We start from the raw sequence: 8,094 nt of genomic DNA on the forward strand, positions 1-8,094 counted from the left end.
TTTAATTTCCCCCAAGTCATTCTCAATAGAACAGATAACCCTATTCGTAATGTCCTCATCCATCTGATGCTCATGATTTTTAAAATGATCATTCACTTGGTGAACCATATTTTCATCTAGCACAATAACATATCAATACTAACTATTCTACTATAAAGAAAGAATGTCAATGTGTGGAGTGCAACAATATTATTTTAAATAGGGGATGCTAGCATAAAATTTATTTAGGGCTCATTCAATGGATAAAATTTGTAGTGTTGATCATACAAATCATTGCTAAATTTAAAAAGTTGAAGCTCTAATGTAGATATTATTGATAAATATAAAAAGTTGTAGCATTAATCGTGAATATTATTGACAAATTTATGAAGGTTTCAATTGTAAGGTGATTGTCAATTATAGATATAATATGTTGAGTATTATTTGTATAAAATTGAGTTGTGACAACATTAACTAATGTCATCATGTGATGAAAACTATTTTTGTCTTACTAGACTTCAGTTCTTTTATTAATAGAATTATGAAGGAGATCTTGCATCGATAATGATCAACAAAGGAAAGGAAAGGTTTGCTAGCATTGAAATTGCTTGGTCATTTTGAGAGACAATGTTTCAAGAGGAAGAAAGTTATGAAAAAGGATATTCAAGAGTCTTCAAAACAAGGTTCAAATCTCATGATCAAATTGATAAGCACAAAGCAAGATTAATAGTTATGAGTTACCAACATAATCTAAATTTTTCAAAAATCAGTTTTTCATGCTTAAATAAAGCATGTTAAAGACATCATCTAGTTATATTATGTGATAAAATCAAGTTTTTGGGAGAATGTAAAAAAGTAAAATATATTTAATCAAACAACAAAACATTGTCATATAGATTCATGTCTCATGTAAGACACATTTATCGACATATGTTATCTACTTAACGACCTTTAGACCCATAATTTTCACTAGAAAATAAATCTATTAAAACTCTTCAATTTCATCACAAATAAATATAAATATGAACTAAATCAATTCACAACAGCTAATAAATAATTTGGCAACATATAAATTAAAATTTTAAACTTAAAAATCTAAATTTAGACTTTTCCTATATTTATCAGTTTTTAAAAGCAGCGGAATGCAAAATACAATGTCATATATTTTAAATTTAACTTAAAACTATAAAATTCATTTGCATAATTTTTTTTCTTTCATGTATAAATTATTAAAGAATTACCTGAGGCAGCATTCGCATGAGCTATTTCCTTCTTTCCAGCGAAACACTGTCGCACTTTATTCAACCAATCACGATCTTCGCAAACTGTGCCCGGCGTTGGGAAAGCGATAACTTTGCTTTCTACCAATCTCAGAGTAATATAATTTTCTCTGTAACAATTCAAGCTTTCATACGATCCATACGAAGCACTTACACAGAAATAGAGCCTTGCCCCACGGAAATACTTCTTCGCTAGCATTGCCCTGTCAGGCTCCCAATACTTTTCCAGCCACTCCTTCAATTCTACTGGGTAAAATACACTTTTTGAGATATTTACCGGGGTCTCATCCTTACAGAAATCCAGACAAGTTTGAAAATTGTCATCGACTTCACAACTGTCGGGATCAATTCCCTCATGAGAGACCTCGCCCTCACAACACCAACTCACTTTGATTTCATCTAATTTTGGGCACTCATGCATCTTTGGAAGTCTTTTCATATTATCGTTGCAGACTAGATGGAATACTCGTAATTCATGGCAGCCACTAATATCAGGAGGATCTTGAACCCTACTGCAATTATATAGATTTAATGTCTTCAACTCACTCATTAATGAGAAGTTGGGAATCCGTTCTAAATTTTTCAGTGTAAAAAAACATACATTTTCCAACTTGACACAACATGTAAGATCCGGTGGCTCCCTTATACCACATTTGCCAATTTTGAGGACAGTCAAATTTGATAAACGATTGAAACGCGGAAGCTCCTTTAGTTCCTCCATATTCCATAGATGAAGATTTTCCAGTTTGTCACAAGACTCTAAACTTCTGGGTGCCGAAGCAGCTTTTGATGAAATGGACAACTCTAGTGTCTTTAAGGCACTTGACTCATCACATGCGACATCTATATTTGGACATGCCGTCACTGCGTCACATTCCGACAAAACAAGCTTTTCCAGTTTCTTACATCCAGAGAGGACTGGTGAGGCAGCCATCTTGCAGCAACGGTTGAGGACAATACTTTGAACCATCACACACTTTGTACAGTCGAGTGGCCCCTTAACTTCACTACACCTACTAAATTCCACCACCTCCGAATGCGGCAAGCCATTCAACCTTGGGAACTCCTCCAGAGATGGACAGCGAACATTAATCTCTCTGAGATGAAAACATGGGGTGAGATCTCCCAGCGCATGCGTGACTGGAATGTTGATCTCAAGATGTTGTAACCCTTTGAGGCTGCTTAGCTCAGGAAGTTTAAACATTGGATTCACTGTGCTTATCTGAAGCCACGCCAACGTTACCAAATTTCCCACACCTTCAATTGTGACCAGGTGTTCACAATTTTGTAATGTGATGCTTCTGAGACCGTCCATCCGGCTCAAGTCAAGCTCGATCATATTCTGCACACCTACAAGCTGAAGCAGCAATAGATTTTTAAGGTACTGAGGGGCGATCTGTGACGGATGTCGATACAAGCATTGCTCCAACTTGGCCAATTCAAACCCTGATTGGTGTTAATATCTATTGGAAAATAATAGATATCTATTTATTTTTCTTTGATTGTTCGTCTCCCTTCCACCACAACCATCTCTGCATTTTATTTGCTCTGCTTTGAGCGAACAAAATATATAGGTCGTGTATGCGAGTTTGAGGTTCAAATTCTTCAATGAAAGCTTTCTTGCGTAGATCCTCAACCTGAAATCACATATAAATTTAGCGTTAATCTATTTTTCTATTCAGACACCCAAATCACAAACTAAAAATCTTCAAAGCAAATATTCACTAGCTTAGACTAATTTCTATGACATCCACAAGATCTGCGATCTTCTTCTATTATCACTTCTCCAATCATCTTACGACTTGCTTTTGCAAATTGAGGACTTCATGTTTCTTGAAGGTGGCCTCAAACTTGACAAATTATGTCAGATCTTTTCTTTATCTTCTATATCCTCCTTTGGGGCCGGCTTCCTTTTTTTGGAAGTCACTTCTGCAGTGACAACAGATTTGACTTCATTACCTATGATCTGCTTTTAAAAACAAAATTCCTTTCTGGATGGCTATGAAAATATTGTGCAGTACAGCGAGTACAACTAAAGAAAAAAAAAAGAAGTTATAGAGAAGATGGTTGGATGATTTCACCTGGCACATTTGTTCTCTTCCTTGTATATTAGGGATATAATACCTTTGTGAGGGTGGAAGTATGCGCCAGATTTCTCTCACTATTTCTGCTTTGACTACACTTCATTTTCACCACCCAAATGCTTATCCTATTAATTGGTCCCATTAATTTCAAAGCTTTGACCCATTTCGCTTGCACTTCCCTAGATATCCCCAACTATTTCCACTTTTAATTGTCTGCCTTCATTATTGCCTTAATGTTTTTCAGGGGATAAATTTTTTGGTTTGGCATTTCCGTGGGTCATGTCTCTCTCTTCCACGAAAGCAGCTAGTTCCTGCATTCGTCCCTTTGATTCGAGGAAATCTTTGGAGAGAAGCAAGACTGCTAGTTTGTACGTCTTTGTGGCGGGAAATTTTCTGTTAAAGGCAAGCTATCATGGTCTTGCTCAAAGAAGCAGGACAAACCTTGGTTTGTCAGGTCTGTGTATCGCTGGCTTACAAAAAGGTTTATGCTTACCGCTATGACTGAGAAATGCATTTATCATTATGGTCACTGTTAATTAAAATAAGGAGTGAGTTTTAACATTGGATTCATTTGGGGGAGAAAGACACAACTGCGAGTTAATTTGTTGGTTTGAAAGGACATGTCTGTGCGTGAATTTGGAGCCTACTTGGCCGAATGCCTAGCTTGAAAACATTACCCGCTGCTCTGATCCATTAGGAAGTATTTTTCTGACATTTATCCATAAAATAAATAGGACACGGATCATCACTATGCTAAAACGATAGTGAAACCAAGGTAGTAAAAGCTGCAACATATGTAGATGTACACTGTAAACTCGTCCATATATCCTCTATTGTAAAACACACAATCCATTACGAAATACTTAAGTGGTCCATTTGTCTGAATATACATTATTTAACTTATTTTATATATTAATGTCCACAAGAAGCTGAAAATCGCTAGTAATAATTGATTTTTGCGAGTGTCAAAAGTATTTCCAAGAGATTAAGAACGTAGAAAGTGAGCTTTGCAGTCGTTATTATGCGAGAAAAAAATAAATATCTATTGGAAAAGAATTATCAAACAAAAATTTGTTACAATAATATAAAGTTTTTTTAAAAAGTAAACTAAATTATGTTTTTTTGCTTTTGTGTATTGAAGAGATTTGAACTCAACATCATTTAGGTGTCTACTGTTGGATTGTGACAATGATAAAAAAAATTTAAAAGCAAAATGAATTAGTTTTTGTTTCTTTTTTGTTGTTTATTTATAAAATGGACTTTAGGATGCCATTTAATATTATTTACCTTTTAATAAAAATAAAATCACTTAAGGAAGATGTATTGCTTTAAAAATTTATGGAAGATCAACGTAAATCACAATAGTAATCAATAATGATATTTGTGACAATCAAAACACAATTCAATTGATTTTAAAAAATAGATTATAATGCTAGAACAAAGCATCTTGAAGTACATTTTTCTTTCTAGATTTAACTCAAAAATATAATAAACTTGAAAAATTGTAGAACAAAAGAAAATGTAGTCGATATATTTAGCAAAATTTAGATATGATATATCTCATAAATGTACCTTATTATTAAGGAAGGATGTTTAAAACAATGTTGGTTTATGGAGAACAAATCATTGTCCAAGTTTGACAACCATAAACATATTTCAACTAATCATCCATGAATGATGTGCTGAAAATTCAAAAATATTGATTGTAACCCAACATTTACACTATTTGATGTGGGAATCAAGAATATTCTTAGATCTAATTTGAACAAGGATAATAGTACTTTATATTGACATTGAGTTACTAATCATTTATAGCTTATAATATCTAGAGTAGCATTTGCATATGTAGCACAAGTGTTGTTTCCATGTATATCTATGCTCTTCATGTTGATAATTAAAAAATAGTAAAATTACTTTAACTTATGTTTGAAGAGCATATGAACTCGGAACAAATATAAATTTATTGTAGTCTATTTTACTAGGATATACAAATGTATATTATATGAGTGACAATGATGAAAAATAATCAACATCAAGATATATTTTCTATCTTGGTTTAAGATTGATTTCATGTAGTAAAAAGAAATATGTATTATATTCTTATCGAGTATTAAATTTGATCATAATTTCTACATATAGAATTATATTGATTTTCTTGTTATTCAATGGTAGCTTGGTTGCAGTTAAGTTGTAAAATAGTGTTCATAGCCATTCAGTTTCTTATGGTTCTTGATGTTTTATGTTGCTAGCTAGTTTGATATTGATTAATTATTTCTTTTTTGATGTTTAGCTATAAATGGGTTTTAGGACCCCATTTAAAATTATTTACCTTATAATATAAGACCAAAACATTTAAGGAAGATGTTTGGCTTCAAAAAATTATGGAAGATCAACATCAATCATCCACTCCCATAGAATTGTAGGGCAAGCTCAATTCTAGCAACTATCGAGCGCAAGTTTATTAATGAACACATTAATCTACCATAGATTTTAGGGCTTGATTGAAACCCGTATCAATAAGTTCTAGAATCGAGCAACATATGTAACCCTTCGCCATTAATTAACATAGACAATAAAATGAACCTCTCGGGCCTTGTTGCACCACACGCAAATATTGAGAATATTGAACAAATGATATTTGTGACAATCAAAACACGATTCAATTGGTTAAAAGTCTAGATTATCATGCTAGAATAAAACATCTTGAAGTATGCCATTTTTGGGGGATTTAATTAAAAAATAGAATAAACATGCAATATTATAGAACCAAAGGAAAAGTTGATATATTTAGCAAAGCTCCATTTCTAGCAAAATTTTCAAAAATTAGAGATGCTATATCTTATAAATGTGTCTTAATATGAATTGAGGATGTTCAAAATAATATTGTTTGATGGAGTGCAAATTATTGTCCATGATTGACAATAGTCATAAATAATTTGCAATGTGAAAAATGTATACAATGCATTTAAGTGTATGTTAAAATAAGAATATGATGAACAAATAAATCAATTTTTTTTTGGATAAAAGTGGATAGAACCACTGAACTATATTAATTTTAAATTTTTTTTTATAGTGTCTAGTTCAAAAAGCCCCGAAGGGAAAGAACCAGTAAGAAAACCCTTTAGTATTGCTTAAGTAAGACAAGCCTATTCTACCCAATACAAAATGCCCATTGGCATAGTACATCAAAAAACCCATCCCAATTACATAAGCCACACTAGATATAAAGGAAGCCACCAACAGAAGCATATAGAAGGAAGATTAAAGTATTATCACTGAAGGATGCATATCCATTGCCGCCAAAAAAACACCATTCTGAACCACCCCTATCTATGAAACACAATTCTCCAAACCACTGGTTAGAATGATACCACATAGCAGAAAGGAAACCATAATCAAAGACCCTGTCAGAATAAACATTGTGATCAAGCATAGCAGAACCCAAATGAGGAGAAAGAGACGATGCTAAAGTCCTTGTGGAGCCAAAATAAATCCAATCCACAGAAAAGACCATAGAACGATCCAAGAAAAAAGCAACAAAGAAAGGAGCCAATTCAGATACCAATTAATCTATAGATTCCAAGATCTAAAGGACAACCACTAGCCACCAACCCGAACCAAGAGCTTTTGGATGAAACAGAACATTTTGACATATAATACGTAGTGACGGAAAAGAGAGAGACATAAAAGCCACCACATAACTTCCATATATACCATTCACACAAAAGAGCATTATCAAAATATGATGACAAAAGATCAAGCAATAGGCTGGCCATGTGAGATTACCCAATACAATGTGGAAACGAGCATGCCGTGAAACCACAATTCTCACTGCAAATCCATAAATGAAGAAAACTAACATGTCACTGTAATCATCAGTGAATGACTGAACAAGGAGAACACACGAGCGAAGATACCCAAGGCATCCCTCCCAACTTAATCGAACATGATTAACACACACAAAACCAATCACCAAGAAATGATTACAGGAAAGTGCCCATGCAGAACAACAAACCATAACCTGTAATGAGTACTTCTAGAGAGATACTCAAAGCACTGTTAAAATGATAGGCCAACTAAATATGAAATGAAAGCCACACTAGCCTTACTCAGAACAAAAAAATATGCCAAAACAATCAGGCACACAATTGTAGACCCTACACCCTCCTTGTTCCATGTAGAAATTCTTGCCGAATATGCCATTAACAAGGGAGTTCTCATAAGGCGAACACCCTCCTCAATGTCACATACGAAAGAAAAGCCACACCAAATAAGGAGGTTGATGAAGACTACAACTATGCCCTTCTTTACTTCAAATATTCAAAAACTGAGGAAGGGATCTCATCCACACTTACCTCTTGCATATTAGCATCACTGTCAATGGCTAAGTTAACCAAGAAATTTGCAATCTTATTCACTTCCCTATAATAGTGGGAAATCAAGAAGGAATAAAAAAAATCTAATTTTTGCAAAATATGATCAAGTATATATTGTAATTGCCAACAATTCGACTTCTTTTTCATGAAACTTTGAATAATAACCATAGAATCACCCTCAATTATCAAGTCCTTAATTCCCAAAGATATAGCCATGTCCAAACCAAAGGACAAAGCAAAAAATTCTGCACAATTGTTAGGCTTGATACCAATCGCATGACAATGAGCCTGAATAAATCTTACCTTATGATCATAAATTACCATACCTGCCCCTGCCAGGCCAGGGTTCCCACGAGAAGCACCATCAAAATTCAA

Source organism: Cryptomeria japonica, chromosome 8, assembly GCF_030272615.1.
Source record: "Cryptomeria japonica chromosome 8, Sugi_1.0, whole genome shotgun sequence".
Classification (NCBI taxonomy): Eukaryota; Viridiplantae; Streptophyta; class Pinopsida; order Cupressales; family Cupressaceae; genus Cryptomeria; species Cryptomeria japonica.